General features: G+C 43.3%; 1 protein-coding gene and 1 long non-coding RNA gene across 3 annotated transcripts in view; one reads left to right on the top strand and one right to left on the bottom strand.

The window, feature by feature from the left end:
- Window positions 1-24,949, bottom strand: part of HS6ST1 (heparan sulfate 6-O-sulfotransferase 1) — a 180,074-nt gene that overhangs the window by 36,966 nt on the left and 118,159 nt on the right. The window lies entirely within an intron of this gene.
- Window positions 1,483-6,624, top strand: LOC118246919 (uncharacterized). Its single transcript, XR_004778250.2, has 4 exons — window positions 1,483-3,367; window positions 3,454-3,603; window positions 5,415-5,638; window positions 6,107-6,624. It is a non-coding gene; the product is annotated as an uncharacterized LOC118246919 (long non-coding RNA).

The following is a 24,949-nucleotide window of genomic DNA, read 5'->3' as shown; positions in this document are numbered from 1 at the left end:
CAGCACAACGTATTGAGGTCCTGTGACAGTTTAAGTGCCATTTCACTTACAAAGACAACACCTGCTTTCCAGGAGGGCAAATTTCTGGAAAACTGCCTTTGGATGCAAGTTGAGTACAAGAAAACTTCCTTGGGAGGCAAGCTTTGATTCTGCATGCAGCATTTAGTTTCACTGCAACCTGATTTTTCTTATCCAAAGGGAACAAAAAGCAGAAAATCTTGACTGAACAGACTTTGTTTCTTTTTTCTCTTTTGTTCAAAAGAATTGCTGATGTCAAAAAATGTCAAAACATAATTAGAGAGGTCTTTCCTGTTCTGTATGCTTTCTGACAGTATTTAATCATTACCTCCCAAATTAGTTTCAGAATGATGGCAAATAAACTGGGGAAAGAAGAAGTACACCCAAGGATACACAGCTGCTGGGGATAATGCTGAAGCCTGAGCCGTGCCCATGCTCACTGGTTTCAGTGGGTCTTTCCCACATGTTCTGGCACCTTCCTGAGAGGCGATGGACGGCTCAGGTGAGGTCTCACCTAATTTTGGTATTTCAGTAGAGCCCATCATTACACAAGCTAAATGGCCATTGGTCCAATGTACCAACAGCAAAACAGATTCCACACATGCCTTAAATGTTGAGACATAAAAATGGGATGAAGGACATTGTCTTTAATGAAACACCAGGTTACAGCTCTAAGGCAGCACTAGTGAAAAGATCAAAACCCAAACTCAAACCTATCACAGTGTCTGAACTTTGACTGCAAGGACTCTAACAAAAGCTACCCTCATAGGAAGATTTGACACACAATGTAGCTTCCAGAAAAGCTAAAATGAAAGCACTAGCAAATTCGTAGCTAGTGTCAGCACTGTGTGATTGATGTGCTTTGACCACATGGAGCGGAATAAGAAACTCTATTTTGAAATAAATTAACAGAAGGTGGAGAACCATGTAGTGCTCCATTCTGGGTTCAGCATCCTCACAGAGTCAGACCAGACTGCATTCTGCATCACCTCCAAGTGAGAGAAGATGAAGTTGGCTTCCCCCTTACTTTTATTTTTCCCACCTGGAGGTGGAGGTTGCTGCAGACAGCTGCAATGAGCCAGCACTTGAAGGATTCACTTCTGGCAGACAGCAATCCTTGATACCACTGAGCTGGTTTCCAGCCACGCCTTCCACCCCCCCCCCGCCAGCCCTTTCTCTGGGCTAGCAGCGCTTGTCACATCCCATGCATCTCGTTAGGCTGGAAGCACTTGGGAGCAGTAACAGTGCTACACGTCTTGTGAAGTACCTAGCCCATCCAGGGTGCCATATAAATCAAAACAATCACTTCATCCGATGTAACTTTGTCTTCTGTCGCTAAATGGAAATGTCAGGGAGAAAACTGTGGGGAGAGTTGTTTTTTTTTTTTCCACACCACTGAAATTGCCTGGGTCTGCAGGATGGCATGTAGCTTACTCTTATGGGTTGCTAAAACTGTTTTCTTTCCTCCTATCCCTCTAGCGAGTCTTTCCTCATCACTTGCAGCTCCATGCTTCAAGCCTTCCTCAATGTTCCTGCCTCTGAAGTACCCTTCAAAGGAGCCAATCCTCCCGAGAGTCGAGGCGTGCCAATGAGGGGCTTGGGGTGGGACGGCGGCCGCCGAGCTGCCTGCCCTGTGCTCCTGGCCACCCGGCCCCTGCAGGTGGGCTGCCTGCGCCGCGGGGCAGTGATGCTGCCGATACCAGACCTGGTCTTAAGGAGCTCTGTCGCATAGCTCTCCAAACCTCTTGCTTTTATAGAGCAAGGGAAAAGTTAAAATCTGATCAGCTGGCCTACTGTCACCACAGGGAGAGTGGTGCACAAGCAGAGACTGCATTTTTCCTCCAGATTTCAGTGAGAATTCAGGCAGATTAGATCATCCCCCCCCCCCGTCTTCTCTTTTCACACACATGTACAACTGTGCCTGGCCACACACTGAAAAAATGAATAGGCTTGCCAGCCAGCTGACAGCATTACAACAAACCTTGTGATCCACCTCGAGATTGTCTGGGATAGGACAGTTTGACTCTCCAGTTTCCAGATATAACAAGACAAGGAAAAGACTGGCCTGTTGAGGCAGCAAAGCAAAGTTTGGGATGCACCCTGACAACACAATTAGAAATGCTAACTGATGAAGTGACAGACTGCTCAGGTGGAATTCACCCTTGTGGACCATTTTTTAGGCAGTTTCATCACCAACTGGTCCCGGCAGAAAGAGATCATTGAATCATTTTTAGGGATGGAGGACACAGAAATTATTTAGCTGTTTGATGGGACACTCTGAAATGCACTTTACCACCAGGAGAATTCGGGAATTGGGATCTGTTTTCATAGATTTTTCCAGGATATGCACTCTCATCCTACCATCTCTGACAAATTATAGGCATATCATGCATCTTGTTTCACATACCGAATGCTTGCAGGTAGAAAAGGGAATGAGGATTCCCATTCTTCCACGTATTGTCAGACAGTAAGCAAGCCAACTCTGCACGATTAGACTCTCCTGCTAGGGAATGCCATACGTCAGATCTGACCTGCAAAGTGGCCAGGAGAGTGAGAATGTCACGAGGATTCTCAAAAGATGTTTGCAGAAACAAAGAATCTCCCATTTGTTTGCTACAGGATTTCCATCTGCCTTTCTCTGTATCTGCGCAGTGGACAATGCGAGGAGTTGAGCATGCTGCATTACTACTTTTCCTTATAAAGACTTCTGGGTTAGTGAATGATGACACTACGAAACACATGAAAGGAAGAGTGATCTGCTGGCACCAAATCATAAATTTTCTGGAAAGTTTTGATGAAAGTTAATGAGAAATACATGCAGTCATGGTCAGATTAGCCAATATTGACTCTCTTGGACTAGTTACCAGATGAAATCATGCCCTGGAATGCAGTCTGCTTTGCCAGAAACATTATTTCTTTCTGGAATTCAATTTTTCAACCCAGGAAACAACCACATACTGTCTAAATTGGAAATACCAGACAAGAGTGTCACGTTTTAAGCATGTACTGGAAGTTGAAGTAAAACGGAAAACAAACAACCCTTATGCCTCTTTACCTAGCTCTGTCAGTTTATCCAAATATTCCTTCCAGGGCTGCAAAATAAAAGGCTAACACCTTTAAAGACCTGGCTGACTTCCAGCACTGACAGAAGTCATGCCTGGCCTATTCTGCTCTGCTGCCATGCTCTCTTCAACCTGAGGGGTCTTCCAGCATGGCACCAGTGGGGAACACATAAAGAGTGAATTTCTCTTGACCCTGATTCAGAGAAACATCAGAGCTTATCACAGTCCCATCCCCACTTGGAGTAGAGAGCCTTTAAGCGGTTAAATAAGGATATTGCACAGGGAAGGTGAAAAAAAATAATAATCATTTCGCTAATTGTAGAACAGAGAATACTGAGAGAAAGCTGGTGATTCTGGATCTTGTTTTTTACAGATTGCCGGTAAACTGCCTGTGAAGAACACTGCAAACAACAGCATGCTACTTCTGGTCACCTATTCAGAAAAATCAAAGCCCAAAGGTTTGCCAGGTTGTTCTACATCTATTTGCGTGAATGGGAAGTAATTTACAGGTCGAGGATGAGAGGTAAGAAGGAAAGCAGGGAGCAATCAGGCTGCTGAAGGACATGCCAATCCACACACCATGAAAATGCTCCCCTGTGCACAAATGGATGTGCTGTAATTCCTGTCTTGCATTTACAATCCTGTTGGCTTGTTCTGTATCTGGGAGAAAGCTACTAGAACATGAACACAATGGGAAAATCACCGATATGGGTCCTACATCTGCTTTCAGTACAGTATGTGTTTTATGTGAACACAGTCACAGTGTACAAGTTAAAATATGACACTTTTCAGTGGGCGTGGAATATTCAGAGACTGCCAGGGAGCGACGTGGGCATGGGGCAGACCTGTCTTCCACTCACTTGTGCTTGGTGGAGGGATGGGGAGAGCAGTGATGTCGCTGGGCTGTGGAGGGGCACATGGATTGCCGCAGGAGCTGCTTGTTGGAAGGATGTGTTGTGGGGAGCCAGGGCAAGAGAGTCTTTGGGGTTTCCATAGAGGTGGATGGAACTGACCTGAGAACATGAGAAAATCCACAGCTCTTTCTGTGAGACTTGCTTGAAGCCAGTGAAAACTGCGAGTGGGGGTAAGGCAGCCTAACACAGCATTCCGAGTTGCTCTGCCCTGGCCCAAGTCAGCTACTGTGGCACTCGGTGGAGTTTTATCACTTAATTCAATGAGAGGAGAGCGACGCCAGCACTGAATGTTACTTTATTTCTGGCTGTGCCTTAGGAGGGACAGGTCATTCTTTACATTTACCTCTCTGTATTACAATAAAGCACTGCACAAAGGCACTTAATCTTCGCTTGGGCCAGCAGGAGCTTTTTGCACTGATTGGTATGTCAGCGACATGCTGTCTTTGATACTGAAAGGCAGTGATTTCCTTGCAGCAAATATGCATATATGTCATGGAAGCGATGTGTTCAGAATAGGGAGACAGGAAAGAAGGAGAAAAGGGAGCCAGCAGCAATCTTGCTTATCTGTGCCATGCTGCGCTCACAGTCCAGGAGAACTGATATCTGTATCGCTGAGATACAGCCTCATTCCTCTTGGGACTGCAGTAACCATCTTCACATGGAAAATAGCTAACAACATGCTACATATAAAAGAGCTTGCCACAACTGATCCTCAACCGCTCCACTTGAAGACTATTAATCTAATTTCTTCATGATTATCTTTTCAGAAATTGGATCCAGCTGTTCAGCAGTCTTCAGTGGGAGGTTAATGAATATTGCTGAGCTTGCAGAACATAACGTTGAGCTTCAAAAAAATTCTGGGTTCATTTTTAATGAAATGTTTTAAATTCTTGGCTTTTATCTATTTGCAAGCTTCAGAAATAGCCCTAACACTCTTTTAAGTTGCTTACTTGATATTTTTTGAAAGAAGAAACTCAAAACACATGTATTAAAATGCATCGTACTGCTGCCCTTTTAGCCCACACTCTATGCAAAATTCAAAGCCTTCCTTATCTTGTTTCCATGAAAAATTGATATGGCTCCAATATTTCTTTGCGAATAAGTAAGACTGCAGAAGAATCTACAAAAAGTCCTATTTTCTTCTGAGTTCACAAGGGGAAAAAAAGGAAAAATAATAATAAAAAAAAAGACTCTTGGAGGAGTAAGGGGCAAGGATCATATATGGGTGACGTATTCCCTCAGCACCACTTCTGACTGCTACTAGGAAAAGGTGGCTTTGGTTGGATGCACTATGGCTCTCCTTAGCCTTCTCCCACACTTGCCCCTTCACTAGTGTGCAGTCTCAGGAAGCCTTGCCTCAGCATCCTTCACAAACAAACTCTTCCTGTTTTTTTCCTTTTCCCTGCTGCTGTTTTCACAGAAAGAGCTAGAGACACTGGGAACTTGTTGGTGCAGTGGCCCTGCCCCGCAAAGCAACATCCACAGAAAACATTTGGGACTTTGCTTTGGCTTTGGCCTCCCTTCCTGGACTGCATCTCCGGCAGGGCCCTCTCTTCCTGAACTGTTACCAAGAAAGGAGCGTTAATTGGCTTCATTATTTAGCCTTAATGTAGAATGCTCACCACTTATGCTGATGCTTGTCAGGTCAGTGATCAACGGCTACTTTTATCTTGCACCACCACACTGTGTTTTTCCCCCCAGGAATAGGAAGGCAGCAGTGTCTGCCCCGGCTGAGCACTGTGCTCCTCCAGGCCCAGGAACTGCTCACGTGCATGTGCCATGCAGCACAAGATCCCCTGTGAAGATGTTAGACAGAAACCTTTGAGTCCCCAGGCCACATGATATAGACTTTATCTTTAAGAGACCCCGACTAGTATGGGTTTCTTTGTTTGTCACTTCATGTGTGGCTTCTGCGTCACATCTCCAGCGTGGACTCACACCACACAATTCTAGTACCCAAAGGTTTACCAGTGGGGTCTAGTTATTCACCTGTAAGTATATCGTTAATATTTCATCCCATTCATCTCCTCGAAAGAAAGAATGGTTGAGCGGCCTAATAGACACTCTTGACTCAACTCTCTTTTAATTCTGTGCTCTCTTGTTCCTTTGCAGCACTATCTGTGAAGTTCAAAGTGAGTCCTTATGGGTGGAGATGAGCTTCTGTACAAGCAGCAGCCCTCCTTTGCTCACCTCTGGGACCTTCTCCCGGCACAGCACCAAGAACAGCTGAGCTGTTCTCTCAGACCTACTTTTTACGGAGCTGTCTTGCCAGCCTTACACCCCTACAGAGCCATTTTGCCAAAGAAGCCAGGAACAGAACTAATCTATGCTCATATGTATTGCTTTTGTATTTTCCAGTGCTAGGCATTTACAGACAGACCTTTGTGACAAGTTTATTCCTTCATATGTTTATATCCTAAGCAAATGCTAACAGGATAAATGTGCTGTCTGCTTCAATCCCTGCTTGCCTATTTCTCTCCAAAATAGTTCTGCAGGATCTGAGTGCTCTCTATGGCAAGCTGGTTGTCTGGTATGTTTATCTCCCAACTGAACACTGGCGAATACAAAAATGACACGCCACCTTTTTGCAGGAAGAAATAAACTGAGCTTCAGTCTGTCTTTGCCCTTTGCTGTATAAAATAATAATAATAAAAAAAAAGAATAAGAAAGAATATGTACTTGGTGCACAGTCCCAGTGACTTTTACACAAATCCACTCTTACATAGATCTGCTGTACATGAGAAGCATTTTAACATCAGTTTACTATCAACAGGAAGCAAACTGTTTGAGAAATGCCAGAAAAATGGCTTTGTGAAATCTTGCAGCCTTGTAAAGTAATGCTTTTAAGCAGCTAAGCAAAGGAAATGTCTCAAATGAAACTAAGTGATAGCTCACTGTCAAATGCTCTGACAGAAGGACAGAGCAGTGCTTCAGCCACAAGAAAATCCACCCTGCTATCAGGTTAAAAGCTGCACTAGGCTAATTATGAATCCAGATAATAATTGTGAGAGGAAGACGGAGAGACTGTTCCTTACAAGTTGTAAAATGCATTTATCCCACAAGAAACTCCTCTTGCAGGTCTATGTACACATGGCCTTGCATTCAAATGGCCTGATTTCCAGCTCAGGCTCTGTGGCGAGGGCTTCTTTGCTGGCTCACTCATCCCTAACTTGCACCCTGTCTTTTAGAAGTACAAGCTTTCATCACCAAAACCAAGATGTGAGTGGAAATTCAGGCTATCAAAAAACAAGGCCCAGCTTAAGAGCCAGCTTTACACAACTGCCTTTGGAAGAGTAGTACTTCTCATATTCACACTACAGGTTTTGTGCTGTGATGAGCACATGCTGCATAGCACCACGATCGATCTCATATCTGGGGATGTACCATCCTTTTCCCAGTTTGCAAAAGCCACATTTTTAACTTGGACTGCTAGAGGGCAACTGTGGACTTCAAAATATTGCAAAGATTTGCAATGGAAAGGTCTCATTAACCTGCATTTCATTCTTGCAAATTGAGAAATGCAGCTAAAAATGCCCCTGTACATAATATTCTCCTCCTCTGTAATATTCAGGATATCTGTACCAACTGCTGTAACAGTACTCTGCACTGCAAATGTAGGCTCCCATCTCTCAGTATAATTGCTGGATATTGTGGTATTATAAACATTGGCAAGGACATCACAGGTGGAAAGAGCTTCCTCATATGTAAGGCTTAAAAAGATCTTAACACTAAATTGACATTTAACTACTCTATAAGGTTAATAAAATGCTTCACAAATGTATTTTAAGACCGGCTCTGATACTTGAGAGTAGGTGCACACATTTTTAAAGATATAATTTACACTTTGATTCCGAGTACACGTAATGCTTTCTGTATAACAGAGTTGACTTGTCCTCTACAAATATTTCTGAGGTAACTTCAAAGGCCAACTGGAATTTCTTCTATGGAAAATAGACAAACTCTAGGATTACACACACAGGGAGGGCGACCCAGCTTGGGGTGCCAGGCTCTCCTTCCAAGGTCACAGGCTCGTGTCCAGCCTTGATGGATGCTTCTACCTAGCGACTGATCAGTGCTCGGTGTAAACTGGGGCACTCTAATCCAGTCCCTAGGCAACAGATACCCATATTAAAAAACAAACCCTTATACAACGTGGTGGACAGTAACCGGCAAGGCCAGGAGAGATGCAAAGGAATGAGGACATGCAAATTAATGACCACTTTGACCTACATGCATCCTCATCATCGTAATAGCTCAGCTAATGTTCTTAAAAGGGCTTCTTTATGCCAAAGAGGAAATGCTCTGCTTAGGGACTGCAGAGAAAACTATTTTTCTTCTTCCCATAATGAGTTTACATGGAGAAGAAGGGAGCCCATGCACCAGCATTCTCAAGGCAACGCTCCTCAGCTGTCCTGCATTTAGGCAGAGGAATGACTTACACTCCTTTTGGCAGCAAGGCCAGCTGAAGTAGCTCTCACCACCCTTCCTGCCCTGTGATGCTTATTTCCACCCCCAAAACACTCCTTTCAGCGGTGCCAGAACAGCTGTTTTGTGGGGCTGAATGCTGGGCTTGATCAGGCAACTGAGCCTAGTTAAAAATAACCCAGCAAAGAAGTGCTGCCTCAAAAATGCTGGTGCATGAGCTCCCTTCTTCTGGTCAGACTCCACTAGCTATAGTATTACATCCCTTTTGTAGATTAAAAAACAGGCTCAGAATAGTTAAAACTGATACCCGAGAGACTCTTCTAAGAGAAGACACAGAAATATCACACAACAGAGTATCACAGTCCATCTCAACACAGGAAGAGTTTATTAAACCTCCAGGGCTACATACCAAAGCGCAGACATCCACACAACTCCCACTCGCACTTTGCTCCCTATTTCAGAGGTTTGCAGGGCAATGTGACACTTGATGATCTGCTGTGAGTAAATACACAGGTAGCAGCTGAAGTGACCACCCATGGGACCTTGAGCATCTCCATCATCAGAGGTTTTAAGAAGTTGTTTGATAAGTATCTGTCAGGAGCAGTTTAATTCGAATTGATCCTGCCTGGGGGAAGCAGGATGGCCTAGATGACCTCGTGTCCTTTTCCTATAACATTCTTATGCAATTCTGGTAAAAGCACAAAGAGAGAAGCCTGATTCTAATCCCAACCCTGATGATGACTTATTTGTCTTTGCAATTATCATTGGCTTCTCAGACTGCTCTTACTTGCTAGAAAGCAGGGATTAAAGCACTTCCTCCCTCACATGAACATATAAAGTACTTACACAGACAGAAATACATACATGATGCACATCGCTGGCTATATTTATTTGTATCTATAACCATTTATCTAAAAGACATACATGTATCATTTCTGTAAACAAGAGTCATTGCAGACAATCATGCAAACAACAGATGAGAATGAAAATGGAAAAGAAAAGCATTAAGGGTAGAGATACCATAACAGTAATTCCAGAGCTGCTAGTCATGACTGCTATTTTTAAAGCAGGGATGGTCTACATGTCAGACTAGTCACATTTTTCTTACTACACAAATGAGCGGTTATGACTCCTGAAGCCAGAACAAATAACTGACTGCCATGGTGTGTTGTAACCATCATGTTCCAACACATCACGTGCATCACCAGTACGCCTCTTCTGTGCCAGTACGTGCCAAACTGAGTAAAACATAAGCTCTAAAATAAAGGAAATATTCTATAGCGTGTGTTGTACTGAGAGAAACCACAGGAAAGGGCAGACATATACATCAAAACTTCTGCGTGAAGGCTACAGAAGGCAAAAAAAGCTAGCTGCAGTTTAGCAGCTGCTTTTCAGTTAATTCCTGAGCAGAGTGCTGGCTTGAACTGAACTAAACCAACAGCATGCAGCAGAAACAGAAACCAGAAGGATGTTTCTTGTCTTGACTGTTCAGCTCTCCCTTCAGTGTGCCCCATGCCAGCAACCGAATGGTAATAGATGGTCTTACGTATTACATATAAAATGTAGCTTGCAAAAATATTTTTTACATGTACAAGTACACTGTGTAGGATTCATACATAGCAACCAGCCTCCATTCTCACAAAATGCAGGGTAGCCAAACCTAATAGCTGCTTGCTGAATTGTGTTCATTATATCTTGAAATATGCTGCTGCTCATTGAAGAGGATGCATAAAGAGGTATCACAGGCACATTCATTGGGGCCAGCTGAGAAATCTGCTGTCCTGCGTGCATCTACATACATTATCTATGACTGTGCAATATCTGAATATGTATAGACAAGTTTTAAACACTATATAACTATTACACACACACATTTCTGGGGAGATTAGACGTCTGCTCTCAAGAAATGACAGAAAATGATTGGGGAAAATTTATGAAAACTGAAATAATCACCATGCAAATCACCAAAGTGGGTTTGAGATGCAAAGGGATTTAATTCATCAATTTGCACAGATTAGGCAAAACTGAAATTCACTGCATTAAGAGCTCCTATTTATTTCTTAAAACCTTTCTTGGCTAGGAGCCATTAGGTACTTGTAAAAGATTAGAATTATTGGTGTTTGATGGGTTCTCCTGAAAGGATCGGAAGGGAGAAAACGTCAGATTTGAGTCATTAGGATCATCTTCTTTTAACTCCTGTATTTTACAAAAATATACTTTTAAAAGCATAAATAGATGACAAATTGCCTAACCATCTCCTAGCATGATTCCTGGCCATTACCATTCTCGGCAAGCATGCTTCCAGGCAAACCGCCTGCACTTTGCAAGTGCTCCTCTTTATTCACACTGACACATACCATAGGCTTAAAGATCCATTTTACAGACCCTTTTGTTTTGTCCTGCCATGTGAACACTCAACAACTCTTCCATAAGAGCAAAACAGCTATTACACACCACTAAGCTAGCTCCCCTTCCTTTTAACATAATGTAAGCAGGCAGACTTGATTCCATATGAAGGGTGAGCCACACTGACAGCAAGCCACCGTTCATTAGGCTGTGTGCAAATCTTCCTCAAGCAACACCTGTCAATATTCCTACAAAGCAAGCATCAAATCTTCCCTGCTCTTCTTATCCCACACCACTGCTATTCTCCTCCTAAACATCCCATGGTTCGATGATACTGCTTTTACCAAAACCAGTGTGGTTTCTGCAGGATGCTTCTTGGAAAGGAGCTAAAATTTTTCTAGCCAAATTGATTTACTTAATCTCTGTTTTTTATTGGGCAAGAGATTAGCACCCTAACACATTTCATTAACTCTGTGTCAGCAGACCCAGTTTGGTGATTGACTGAAGTTATTTGATTTGCAAGGGTTGAGGAAAGAAATGCTTCTGCTGACCTTGTAGTCCAATAGAGAAGAAAAAGAGCGACCTCTGAGACAGTTCTAGTACACAGAAAAATGCCCAGAGTAGCCAAAGCAGTAATTCATGCTGTTAAAAGTAGTTAGTTTTTTAAATTACACTTGCAAAGACCTGCTTGGTCTTATATTTTAATAAGCCCTTTACTTTGCCTTCAGTACTGCTTTTTCTCTAAAACCATGACTAATGGAACTTGAGAAATAGCCAGAACTCAAATGGCCTGATCCTGCAAAAACTGATCTTGGTAGGTGAGATGTCTTCTAGGCATCAGCACGTATGGGATTGTGTTTGAGAGTAGGGTTACTGCTTATTCCAGAAAAGTTGGCCCAAGTCTAGTTTCTTGCATTATTTTTCCTCTCCATTAACCCATAAATCTGAAAAAATGGTTTAAATTGTTGCTTGTTATGTCCAAATACAGGATTCCTTTATGTTGCCAGAATTTTGTAAAAGACTTTGAATGTTTGGTATGTCCAGATTAGACCATCAAATTCCAATGTAACAAACTTAAAAATCCTATTGCAAACAGGCTACACGTGATTTTAAGATGTTAACTCCTCTACAGTTTCCTCATCTATCTATGACGCATTAAAAGTGCAGCACTGTTTATCATAGTTTATACAGACACTAAGAGAGAAATGGCTAAAAATGTGGGTGAGGTGAAATGTATTTGTCAAGAGCAGTATTAGCCATAGACAAATGGCTGAATAATTCCATTATTTTGCAAAACAAACACGTTAACCTTTTCTCCTTGTTTTATAATTTATATCAGGTGCTAACAGTGACTAAAATGTAACTAAAATTTGTTTGGGTCTTTAAGGGATTGGATGAAATGTGCACATGAGGACAGTATTTGAAAGCAACGCACAGTGCACTTGGCATTGATCAGATAAGGACCAGTTGTGAGCAGTTTCTTGCACTGCTGGAGGCTCAGACCTGTTCTAGAGATCGACATGACTAAAGCATCCACATAGATTTTATAAAATCAGGCAATAATATAGAAGGAATCTTGCATGAAGTAAAAAAGGTTCTCTTCCTTACCTTGAGAAGTTGCAAAGACACCACATGTGGATTGTACTTTCTAGGATGAATAAATTAAATTTAAATGATAGGGTTTTCTGAGTTTTCCTTTTTTTTTTTGTTTTGTTTTTGTTTTCCTAAGCTTTCCTTCCCACTTACTTATAATACAGATTTACATCTTCCCTACTTTCAAACATCATGCCAATGCCAGAAATTGTGACAGCACAAGAATCAAAAGAACGAAAGCAGAGCGTCTGAGAAGACTCAGTTTAGGCTCTTTAAACGTTCTAATATTTTGTTTAAAATTCCAATAGTTAATGAGCATTATTCAGAAGGGATGTCCTTGTTAGCAATTCAATAGCTCTGCTTTTTCAATTATCAAGCAGGATCACACTCATGCTTGAATACCTAGGAGCAAAAATGGGTACAAGCCTAGAGCATAAGAACATTCTTTGAAAAGGTCACTTTTAAAAGACATTCCAGAACTCAACATAGTGCAGCTGTGCTACCTCCCCCAAGAGTCTAGAATGCTTTCATTCCTTTTAAATATAATTCTGGGGAACGAACAGGCCTTATTTTTCTCCTCAGCTTTGCAAAGACCTACATGTTGTACTTAACTCTCGGTATACAGGTACTCCAGTTTTAGGTCATGAACAGCATCCACATTTGGACATATATTCTAATTGCCTATGAGGTGACAACAAACTTCCTAGCCATGTGAAAGAGAAGCCTACATCTCTCTGTTAACAATATAAAAAGCTCGAAGTTAGATGCTGTGCTGTTATTCTAGCTGTGATAGTCCAAAGATACACATCAGCCCCAATTAAGAACGAATTAGTATGAATATACATTACTGTGTTTAAGCACCTTCAGAAACAGGGTCATTTTGCGAAATGCTAGACAGAATTCAGTTATGATATACACACACACACATTGCGTGTTTGCAAATTTTCCCTCTCTGCTTGCTGCCTCTTGTAACCGCAGGTGCTGGCTGGGGCCTGCCGAGGCCCTGTGGGCGCAGAGCTGGCAGCTGAGGAACCAGCTCGCTGCCCAGACCCCGTGCTGCTGGTGGGGAGCCTGCCAACACCTCCGCCTGCTCCCTGAGTGCTGAGCTGTCTGCCATGCATCTCTTTTTACACTGGGCTTTGCGTTCGTCCTTACCTTTTTGGTTTCTCCCTGACAAAATGTCAGTGTTGTTACTAACGCTTGGCAACCAGCAGGGATGGCTTGCAGGTTTCCCCCTCTCCCTCCTTTCTAGATCCCAGCCCAGGCAGAAACTCTGTTTTCTTTAGTGCTTAAATCTCCTTCCCCAAAGTCCACTTAACTCACCACGTTAACACCACTAAAATCTATTAACAGCAGTAGTCCAAGGTAGAAGTTTGCTGCACATTTCAACTTCTCTGCTCTAGAAAAGAAATCCATCTTTTGTTAGAGGGAGATGACAGCAAGCATTGGGTGGCACAGGGTATTCTCATTTCAGCTATTAACTGCATTGTGGAGTTAATTTCTATCAGCTGTAACAACAGATAATGTATGAGGCACCAAGGAAAAAAAAATCACAGTATTTTGAAACTCTATAGCTTTTGGAAAAACTGTAGGCATGAGAGTGACTGGTACATAACCAGATCACAACTCAAGAAGAAAAGAGCATAGGATGCTTGAAACCACATTTCAAACACAGGAAACAGACTTCCCACAGCAGGACAATGAGACCACAGTCAAACACCAGCAACAGGGTACTCTTGAGTAACTGCCTTAACCTCTCTGAGTGACAACAGAAAAGAAAAAAAAAACAAAAAACAAAAGGTGATGGGGGGATGTTAGTTTACACTGTGATAATGTAAGGATTCAGAACAGAAGCTCGGAAGGGCTATATTCATTCATCTTGGAACAGCTGAAAGGAAGAATGAAAAATAAGCAAAGGTTTTCTAGATTTGAGAACCCTCTCATTGCTCTCTGCAAGCTCACTTGTCTGCTCTCCACTATGAAGTATGGGCAAAAATTATTAAAACAAACAAACAAACATAAACTAATGGAAAAAACCTGTTCAAAGCCAAAGGATTCTTGTTAGCCGAGCGGGTCCCCTTCCGCTCCATATGCCATTTGGGGACCCTGCTTCTGAAGCTGCTGCTGTTCCCCTGACCTGCGGAGCTGCGGCTGCTCGGGGTTCTGGCGCGGGCCTGCAGTGCTCATGGGGAGAGAAAGCCTTGGGAGGAGCCGGCAGATCTTCCCCTCACTGCTCCTCGGGAGGAAGAAAACAAAGCACTGCATTTATTTGTTGTTCCTCTGCCAAACTGTGACATGCAAACAGTCGCGCTGGGGGATGCAAGGCCTCGCCAGAAACCTTGTTGTCATTGCTTTTCTGTTCTGTAAAAGAAAGCATGTGTATTTGTGCATGTGTGTCCACATGTACTTGGATGGAGAGAGAAGATGAAGTAATGATTCTCCCTGCCTCCCCAGGCCAATTAACATTCCCTTGGAGGTTTTTAATTAAACTGAATGTCTGCCCAACAAAGAAGGCAAGTCTGGGAGGTTGACATCACACCTCCTTAAAAAACACACACAGACACACCTCCCAGATAAAGGCTATTTATTATCTACTCAAGAGACTCCCTGGGATTCCTTCACCTCCTTTGGCCTCTCTATGGCCAAAGAGTCCCTTTCTTATCTATCTGACAGGTCTATACAATGCTTAATTGACTTGCCTGGGGTCTTGGTTTTTATTTCTTTGGGGGAAGCAGGGCCTGGGGGTGGTGATGGAGAGAGATCCTGTCCTTTTTGCTCAGAATGAAAAGACTCCCATAATAATGCCATCCATTTGCAACCATGACCCCCTAGAAGATACTGTGCAGACAATGATTTTCCTCACAAGGTTAGTGGGAGCTGGGAAAAACACAGTACTGAATTCTCAACTACTTTGGCTTTTGTTTTCCAAATGCTATGAAAAGTCTAGCATTCAGCAGTTTGAACTCCCCGAACACTGAAGCTGGATTTCACAAACACCAAAAACTTCAGACAAGTCAGTCCTGCTCAGCTAGAAGCATGGCTGGCTGCAAACACACTTTCGACAAGTAACGAGAATCACCGCTTGCTGAGACGCCCAGAAACACATGGCACAAGCAATGGTGTGGCCATGGGTAAGGAGCAGGGAAAGCTCACAGAGCTGCTGGCATGAACGCGACAGCACTTCAGCCCTGAGCAGCTATGCCACTACTGTTGCACTGCCGAGGAGATACCTTCTGTTCCTCCCGAGGAGCCTGGGACTGATGACATTTTTCCCCAGCAGCACTGGATGGCAGCATGGACCCTGTGAACGGGGGCTGACGAGAGGCGCGGAGCCGCTTTCGCAGCCGGCTGCTGCTGGCAGGAGTGATGCTGCAATGCTCTTCTCTCACATCTGGGACACATGGCCTCACTCTCCTGCAGCCCCACGCCGGGCCTCATCTAACGTCTCACTGAGCGAGGTCTGCATGTCAAGCCTTTATCCTTAAAAGCAGATCAAGTCAGCACACAAGTCGCAACCCCAGCTTTTTTTTGCTATTAGTTTTTGGCACGTTTAGGGAGGCAAATCCACTCGCTAAGGTGCCAGTCACACCCCAAAGCCAGCACGATGGGAAGGGTCAGCATGGAGCAGCGAAGGGCAGGCTGACGAGGGCCCCTGCAGCAGCTGAGCTGCCGTTCCAGCTCAGGCGGCCTGCAAACGCGTCCTGAGCCGTGAGGGGCAGTAGGCAGGGGCCAGGGGCAGGACTGCAATATACTTCCTTCACACGAAGGAGCACTGCAATATATCACAGAATCACAGAATCATCTTCCTTAGTGATTACATGTATCAGTAAGCATCCCCCACCAGGCTACCCTCTGCAACAGTCACTTGCAAAACTTTGCCCTAAATCCAGTGTCGGTGGCTGCATATGGGAACACACATCTATAAACCAACCAAGGCTGGCTTCAAGCAAAACTTAGTGAAATCTGGTCACTAGAAATCTGCCTCCTAGAAGAAGAGGGAGGTTTCTAGCCCTGCTGGCTGGGTCTGGGGATGGGCAGCAGCCCATCTGATTGCCATGTTGCCTCAAGAAAGCATTTTGCCTCTGAGCCTGTGGTAGTGAGGTCCAATTTTGCCAAAACATCCTTACTGATGGCTCCACAAGTAAATGCAGAAATGATGCAGCAGAGGAAGAGTAAATGAGCAAGGGGGGAGTGCTGAGGGTGCCTTCCCCTTCTTACCCCTCAGAGCTTTAGGGCAGCATTTTGGAGAGGCTGTTGACAGCACAGGGAGGGAGCCATGTGCTGCTGCAGGGAAGGTGACACAGAGCACTTGCCATCTGTGCACATCTGTGAGCATCATGGGCCTTTAATACACCCTTGGGCTGGGTGAGGGCTGTGCACACTGCCAACCGTATGGAATAAAATGCAGGAAATCCTCCAGAGGAAACCAGGGAAACTGGGATTCTCACAGCTGCTTGCAGTTCAGAGAACTGGCCAGTAAGTAGCAGTTTATACTGGATAGTAAGAACCTGTCTCATGACTTGCATTCACCAAATATATTTAGTGTCTATTTGTTGTATTAAAATCAATTTCCCTAATTAGATAAAAAATTCCCCAAAAACTGAGAGAGACAGGAACTGTCTGAGTGCGTGCTAGAGAAATATCCAGATAATGTAATAAAAATGAAAGGAAATATGCAATTAAGAACTAAACCATTTCTCTAATTCGACAGCTTAGTATCTCTTCTGTCTTGTATTCTGAAATTAAAAGATGCTGCTCTTGCATCCCACCAATGCTTTCAATGCTGTTCTCACGCAGCAGTGTAATTCAATACCCTGGAACTGTGTCCCATGCTCACAGCTGTACGCTGTGTGCATACACTATGCAGTATGTTCCCATGTATTAAAGTATAGCAGAGGCTTTATATGAGTCCCCATCCTCACAGTGTTTTTTTCAAGCACCTAAAGGCAGACAAAACGTACTGAGATCCTCAGGTGACAGTATTCAAATGCAAAGAATAATAATTATAAACAAGTCCCTTTCAAGAGATAAATGCATCATATATTGTATGTTTATGTATTAATATATTATAATTAATTCCCTCTAGCACTAATGCTGGCTTGGCCTGGAACCAAAGCAGCTGTCTTGGGGGATTCTCTGCATGGTACTCCCTCTTAAATACACTAGAAGCAGACACTTATCCACTTTTAGGCCTTTTATAATGTTTGCATGGACAAAAATAGAGAAAGAGGCAAAGACGGGAGGCGTGGGGAGAAAAGAATAAAAACAAAAAAAGAAATGCAGCCTGGAAGTCAGGAAAAGCGAGTTTCCCGCAGCACAGCTCCAGGGGTGCTTTCTAAGTCTCTCAATAGTGATTCAGAGAGCCGACGCTTATTGGAGGAAACCAGGCTAAAGAGATTATCTGAGTTTGCAATTGTATATCGGTTTGGTTATTTTACATGCGGCTTCTGATGTCCATTTCTATTCCAGAGACAGAGCTAAAAAGCTCAGCTTTGTTTGCTGCAGCTCAGAAAAGAGGATGTGGGGAGGCAGCTTTATCAATACCGCAATACAAAGAAGTCCACATTCTCTCCAAAGTCCAGTGTTGCCTTTCTTTGTAACTTGGCCTTCCTCTGCTGGTATATCAAATCTACAAATTTCAAAATATTTTTCACTGTACGCTTTAATGTCTCGTTATTTAACCTCTCTAGCTGCACCTTGACCCAGGCCAGGGGGTAGGAGAGTTTGAGGATCCAGCCACAGTGAAAACAAATACTTCAAAGAAGGACAAAAAGATCCTTACAGACAATGTGGCAGCAAATACAGTAAATGAATCAAGAATGATGCAAAACTAATTCTGCACCAAATTATGTATGCAGCACTGCTCATAAATTTTGCAGAAAGGAAGGAATCTTAACACTGAAAATGTTGCAGTTCTCAAACTTTAAGGAATGTGAACAGATTGGCTGACCTGCTACAAATAACTGTAACCTAAGACTACGAAAATAAGTTGCCCAAGAAGAAGGGGCCTCATAGAAGAAACAGTCTTACAGGTGGAGCTGAGAACTGGCTCCTGCAAAAAGATTTCCATGTCAGAGAAGCATCCTCTCTTACTATCTAAACACTAACATACATCTGCACTAAGTGCAACAAGTGGATATTCCAAACTTTATCACGTTATCTGCAGATGGGTTAGACCTATCCTCAGTCTGATGTTGTGATTCTGTGGGTATCTTAATCTTCCTTATCGTGCATCCTGTGGTTAAACTAGTTTCAACAGAGGTGAAGAGTTCACCATTTCTAAAGCTTCTCACCTGCAACGATTTCCAACTCTCTCTGGCCTACTTTTCCTAAAAGACTCAACTTATAAAACAAAAACCTTACAACCATATAAAGCACCCCAAACCCTACTAATAGGGTCTGTCAGCATTACTGTACACCCCAGGCCTTTGTACCAGTCTTCCTCACTCTGCAGGATGACAGCTTCCTTGCTGGTCTGGGTTTGTCCATCCCTGCGTGCAGAAGCCTTGGCCTCTAGATGAAAATGTTAGGCATTACTAAAGGTCTGCTATTTCTCATATCATTCAGGGCTGTCAAATATCCAGTATGTAGAACAGCACTAATGGGGCAAGGGATTTCATGGACTGACACATTGTTTTATATACGTGTATTAAATTAGTGCAAGCTGACTTTGTCAGTGAGACGTTAGTCTGCAAGATGCATCCACATGTGCAAAAGAGTCCTGTAAGATACAGAGAGATTAAGGTCACATTGAATAAACAAGGATAAGTGGAAAGTCCATAAACCTCTCTTTGTCTACAATCAGCTATATATGATACTGCAAATTGAAGCAGCTGTGTGAGAACCACCTTATATTTGGAAAGTCAGGCACAGCCCCAAGTGCAACAGTGACAGTACCCAAAGGACACGAGGTGATGATTTCATTTTGGCTGTTAGTGAAGACCAGGTGTCCTTGCATGTATGGCTAGTTCTAGTGCTGCTTCAAGGCTGCTAACCACAGCATCCTCACTATTTCTCTTAATGTCCAGAGCTGGATGATTTGTTTGTATTTCAGGACATTCCCCAAACCTTGCATTGATTGGTGCTGACATTGCTGGTTCTCCCTTACAGCATCAAATCCAGAGAGGTTTTTGAAGCACCTTGTTCAGCATTAGAAAGAAAATGGGGCACAGATGAGAACTACTCAGTCAAAAACAGGATCATGGGCAGCAACATGGTAGCAACAATAGAATTAGAAAGAACAGCTGACAACTTCTCTTCTCAAGGTGTTTACCATTTGTTGGACAGCAGAGATGCAGCCTAGAGCTGTTGTCAGCCCCTGAGAGCAGCAGTAAAAAAGAAGTCTACAGCAATAGACTATAAACTAATTCATATCTAATGAATGCCAGTTTCAGGCACAGCTTTCCAAATCTTACTACAGCAGCAGATCAATCTCTGGGACACAACTCTTTAAGAAACCAGGGTTCGTTGCCTTTGCTTCTCACATAGTTAATTCTGAGCAAAAGCACTTAGCCATGGACAAAGCTTTTCACCCAAGTAACATCCTCTAATTCTGTCACCGTCGTCTGCTGTAAATGGCAATGCTTCTTTGCATCTTCTTCACCACACAGGAAAAAATACTAACTTCCACTGAACTCTCCGTTCCTGGAATCTGAACTTCCTCTGTCTAGCATACACTGCAGATCAAGCAGAGTTCCACAGTAGGCTGTGTTAAACTAAACTAATACAGCTCAGTTCTTTTTGGAACTATTCCTATAGCTGCAACTAAAATTAAACACCGGTCAGCAACATATCAAGCACTAATCAGAGCCTTCCCTTTTTTATTTTAGGAAACCGTACAGCATTTTGTCTGCATTTGTCAGAAAATTTCCAATCTTAAACCTTACATCTGCCAAGGTTTATAAATCTCCCCATGTCATCCTGTTCTTCTCCTTATTTCTATTTTTTCTCTCTGTGCTTGTGCATGTTCGGAGAGCAGTGCTGTTATTATTTATGGCACTCCTTATCCCCTCACCAGTGCAGACATTTTTATGACTCATGGCCACATTCCAAAGCACAACGTGAAGGGGCTTAATGGCTGTGGCAGAAAACTTTTCGGATATCATATATGTGTCAGTCTAACATTTTAATCATTCCCTGCTTTAGGTACAACACTTTGCCCTCTAGGGTTTGCTGGGTTACAGCACACTGATACATGTTTCACCAACTCTTTGCCTCAGGAAGGCTTCATCAAAATTCATAGCAGGGCAATGCGATATCCAAAGGCCCAGCGCACTCTGGACAGGGGCACGAGCAGGCATGAATCTTGCAGCACCTTGATCTGCATCATCCTCCCTGCCTTGCAGTCAGGTCTTTTTGCACAGGAACAGTTAATACACCTGAGCGAGTAGTTTGCAAACTTGCACCCATTCCCAGCACTCCCTATTAAAGTGAATTTATTAATCTGCTTGCAGCCGGTGTTCCTGAGACGACTGGCATGAGTCGGTCCCCGGGCAGTGTTAGTTGGTTCTCCTGGGTCTCTTTCCGGAGCGCTGGCAGGGAAGAGGTGGCTGAAGGGGGCTCCAGAGAAAGAGACATTGAAAGACGGGGCCAAAGGAAGGGGGTTCAAGGACTTCTTGTTTAGGTGATGCTGCACTTGTCTCCATTACTTATTAAGACATTAAAATACAAGAAGACTAGGATTAAAAATCTGTCAGTTCAAATAGAAATACAAAGCACAGCCTGAGTGAGATGCCCTGGAGCTGCAGGCAGGGCTCAGTTTGACCCCTTCCATGCTATCTGGCTATTCCTCTACAATGGCACCACAGTTCTCTCAAAAAGTGCCTTTTAAAAGGCAACTGAAACCATGGAAAGCCTTGGGGCACAGATACATAGCCCAACCACTGCCCCTTCAAAGAACTGAAGGCATGGCTCAAATTATACCAGCCATCTTTTAGGTGATGGGGGTTGCTCCTCATAAGTAACCAAAATGCTTCACATGCATTATTCCCTGCCATCTGCCCAGCCTGCCACACTAAATAATTCTGCTCTCTTCTGAAAGGTTGGCCTTGATTGTGCAGAGGTGAGGCATGAAAAGGAGGATTAAGTCTCCTGACTCAAACGCTTTGTAGGAAGGACTGATCCAAGGTCAGGCACGCACATCTCTTTCCAACAATGCCCAATGGAAAAAAGTGAACTGCAGATGAAGAGAACTGGCCAAGAGAACTGTTATCTTTTTTTAACCTTATAAACATAAAACCTGCACCAAAATTAGAATAAAATATGCAGGCAGGGTAAAAATGTCTCTGGAGCACTGGGAATCATTTGAACACATGCTTCAGTATCTAATCAAAGCCTAGCCCCAAGGAGAAGCCTGAGTACAAACCGTAGCCCTCAGAGGGAAGACAAGCATGCTAAGACAGGCCCCACTGGGAGAAGACCTTTCCAGAAACTAGTTCCTGGGGCTGCGTTTATCCCAAATATGCTGATAAAAAATTGCACTCACAAGGTATTGTCTGCCTTGGGATGCAAGCACACCAATCTGCAAGACCCCCGAGTATCAAAGCCCAACCCTGCTGCTCTTTCTGCTGTAGAGTCCAGTGCAGATTCATGTTTCTTAAGAGTATTTAAGAGACAAGCTCCTAAGTGAGAACCTAACACATCACTTATTTCAATATTAGAGTAATATACCCTTCAATACAAAATAAACAGAATCAAAAGGGCACTGTTTAAACAGTACAGAACAAAAGAGTTTTACCTTTCTCCTGTTTTTAACATCCCTGAAATTAAAAAAATACTACAAGGATATCATAATGACCACGCCTGTCCCCTTGCGTCCTTGCATGTCAGCCTCCGCCTGTAACTGCAGACCTCACAATTCATTTAGTCTGGTTTGGTTACCCCAGCTCCCGTGAACACGAAGACAACGTCCATGCAAAGCAGCTTATTGCGTGCATCGCAATGCCTTCTTGACCCAGAGCCCCTCATGGTATAAAACGAATTTGGAAAATTAAGTATTGAGTAATGACGTCTCTTTATTTGTAGCACTAGGAGCCTACAGTGAACACTCCGGACTGGACCTCAAGGGGAAGGAGCTGGGGGCAAGGACTAGCGAAGGCTGACAAACAAAAGCCTTTCTGGGTTACTGCTTGGCAGCAAGGTGGCCTTCAGCATAGCTGCAGTGCAACTATTGCTCAGCCACCGAATGTGACAGAGAAAGACCTTCTGGTCTCCATGGGGAAAAGAGAAACACCTCCAGCCTTGAAGGGACAGAGAGAGGGCTGTTGTGGCCCTCAAAAGAACATCAGAAATGGGCCATCGATCTGTGCTGCTCTCTGCAGTGCCTGTAGTCCTTACAAAAAATCTCCATGTGAAAAACAAACAAACAAACAAACAAACAAAATGATTCTTATAGCAGGAAGACTTAAAGAAATGCAGTGTTGCAAAAACAACTTCCCTCCCTCCCTCCCTCCTGAGAGAAGCCTGTTCTTCTCAGTCTCATCTCAGATAAGTCCTTTCCCTGTGCTGCCTCCGAGACGAGACACTTCTGCCACCACCGTCTTGATGCAGAGAAACCATCTCTGCCAACAAATTGTCAGAGAATTTCAGTCTTAATAATCATCCTGCCCTGCACTTCAGCCTGATCCACATCCCAGAAGGAAGATTAATCCGCTAAGCCTCTCAGCTCCTAGAAACGATACTTACAGGCAAACAGCTATCCCCAGTCATTCTCCTCCTCAGATGATAATCAGAAAAATATCTGTATTTGGCTCACTATGACAAGCTGATCTTAAACCTCCTAAGGAGCACAAGCTTGTTGGCTCTAGGGATAACCCTGCTGGCCCCTCTGCTTTAGCCCAGCAGCCGAGCAAGAACCAGGCAGGCCATGCACGGAAGGGTTAACGCAGGGGCTATATAGGCAAACCCTGAGCTCAGTGCTCATCCACAGCCAATCCAGCCTCCACAGGCACCTGTAGGCTTGGGTAGGGTAATCCTTTAGCTCTTTTCTTCTCCCAGACAGTACAATCACAGGTGCTGTTACACTCACTTCATCACTATTAATGTATTCTTTTGATTTGCAAAATGACACGTAGATGTGTAGACATCATGGACATCTTGGCATCTCTGTGAACCAGAATCCATTTACAATTAAGTTGGAAGCTGGATCACTTGTTAGGAAGCCAGCTAAAGCTTTCCCTATAAAGAAATCAATACCTTTGAAGCTTCAAACTGCCACACCTCAGTTTAGAATAAGTATTTTGTAGAGGCTTTGCAGGGGATGAGAAAAGCAGTGAATAAAGACATGAAACATCCCAGTCACAGCATTTAAGAAAGAATTTGGTACATTTTTTTTCTCTTTATTTTTTAAGATTTTCATTTTGAGCAATTCTCTAGAAATTATGCTTTATCCTACAGACTTTATGCTTCTTTTTTTACTTAGACTGTAAACCATTTGAATGATGAACTATATATTTTTTATGCTTATATAATCCAAGCCACAAAGATATACCAGGAACTGGAGGTAGTAAATTATCTTTTTTTTTTTTTTTTTCCCATATGTAGGTAATACACATGATTTCTGGCTGAAGAAAACTGCCTTTTGGTACTTTATTCTCTCCTGGAATCAAAAGGGGCTGGAAGAAGAAAGGACAGGCAATAAAATATATGCAACACAAACAGTTTGTGATAGGCTATGGCTGCTTCACATTAAGAAGAGGTTAATTAGAGCAGTGATATAAAGCAGGCAGCAGTGGAAACGAGAAGTAGGCCTGCAGGGAGAAGAAATAACTTGCCCAGCCCTGCTAAGCACTCACCAGACCTTAAGCAGAGAGGCTGCACAGCACAGAATGCCAAGGAGTTATTTCCCCTTAAGTCTTCTTAAATCTTCCTCTAGATTTGGTCTCAAACGCACAGTACAGCAGGCCAAAGTAAGCCCTGAATTTTTGGAAGCGAAGGTGAAATAGAAATGCACAGGTAGCTCGGGTTTTCCGTTGAAAGTAATGTGGTTGTTCAGCCTCACCTACATCTAACGTATTTTTAGAGCTGTGTGTTGTTTCATTACAGATTTAGGTGTTTTACACATTTTTGTCTGCCAATGAACATCATCCTGCACTTGCTGCTGTTTCCCAGAGATTCAGCAAACACCTGCATGGAACCAAAACTGAGGAGGAAGAGATGCCCTCTGTTTGACATGTGTTAAGGGAAGCCCTAGGAAGAAACCTTACGCACCTCACTGCTGCAAAAATGAAAACCAAAGCAGATGTACATGGGAATGACAGGAATGGAAGAATTTACTGTTCATGTTAAGCTAAGTATTTCACGGCTAAGCAAGTTGGGAAAATGGCACAGACATCACAGATTTTCACCTAAATATCTGTGGAAATAAACTATTTTCTTTCAGCAGCTCCATTTTGTTCTCTCTCATTTGGCCGAGTGCTTAAAATGTTTAGGGATCGTATATTGTGTGAAGGCCTCAGAGCATACAAGCCAGGCAGGTCATTCAGGAAAACTGTGAGCTCACAATTTGCTCTAATTAATTCATTTCTTTGTAAATCACTCTGTAGAGCCTCAATTACTTCAACACCTTCCTAATCCTGCTCTCCGGCAGCTTTC

The sequence above is a fragment of the Cygnus atratus genome, chromosome 9 (genome assembly GCF_013377495.2).
Source record: "Cygnus atratus isolate AKBS03 ecotype Queensland, Australia chromosome 9, CAtr_DNAZoo_HiC_assembly, whole genome shotgun sequence".
Lineage (NCBI taxonomy): Eukaryota > Metazoa > Chordata > Aves > Anseriformes > Anatidae > Cygnus > Cygnus atratus.
Note: the sequence above shows the minus strand (reverse complement) of the source record. Positions and strands in the feature narration are given on the sequence as shown.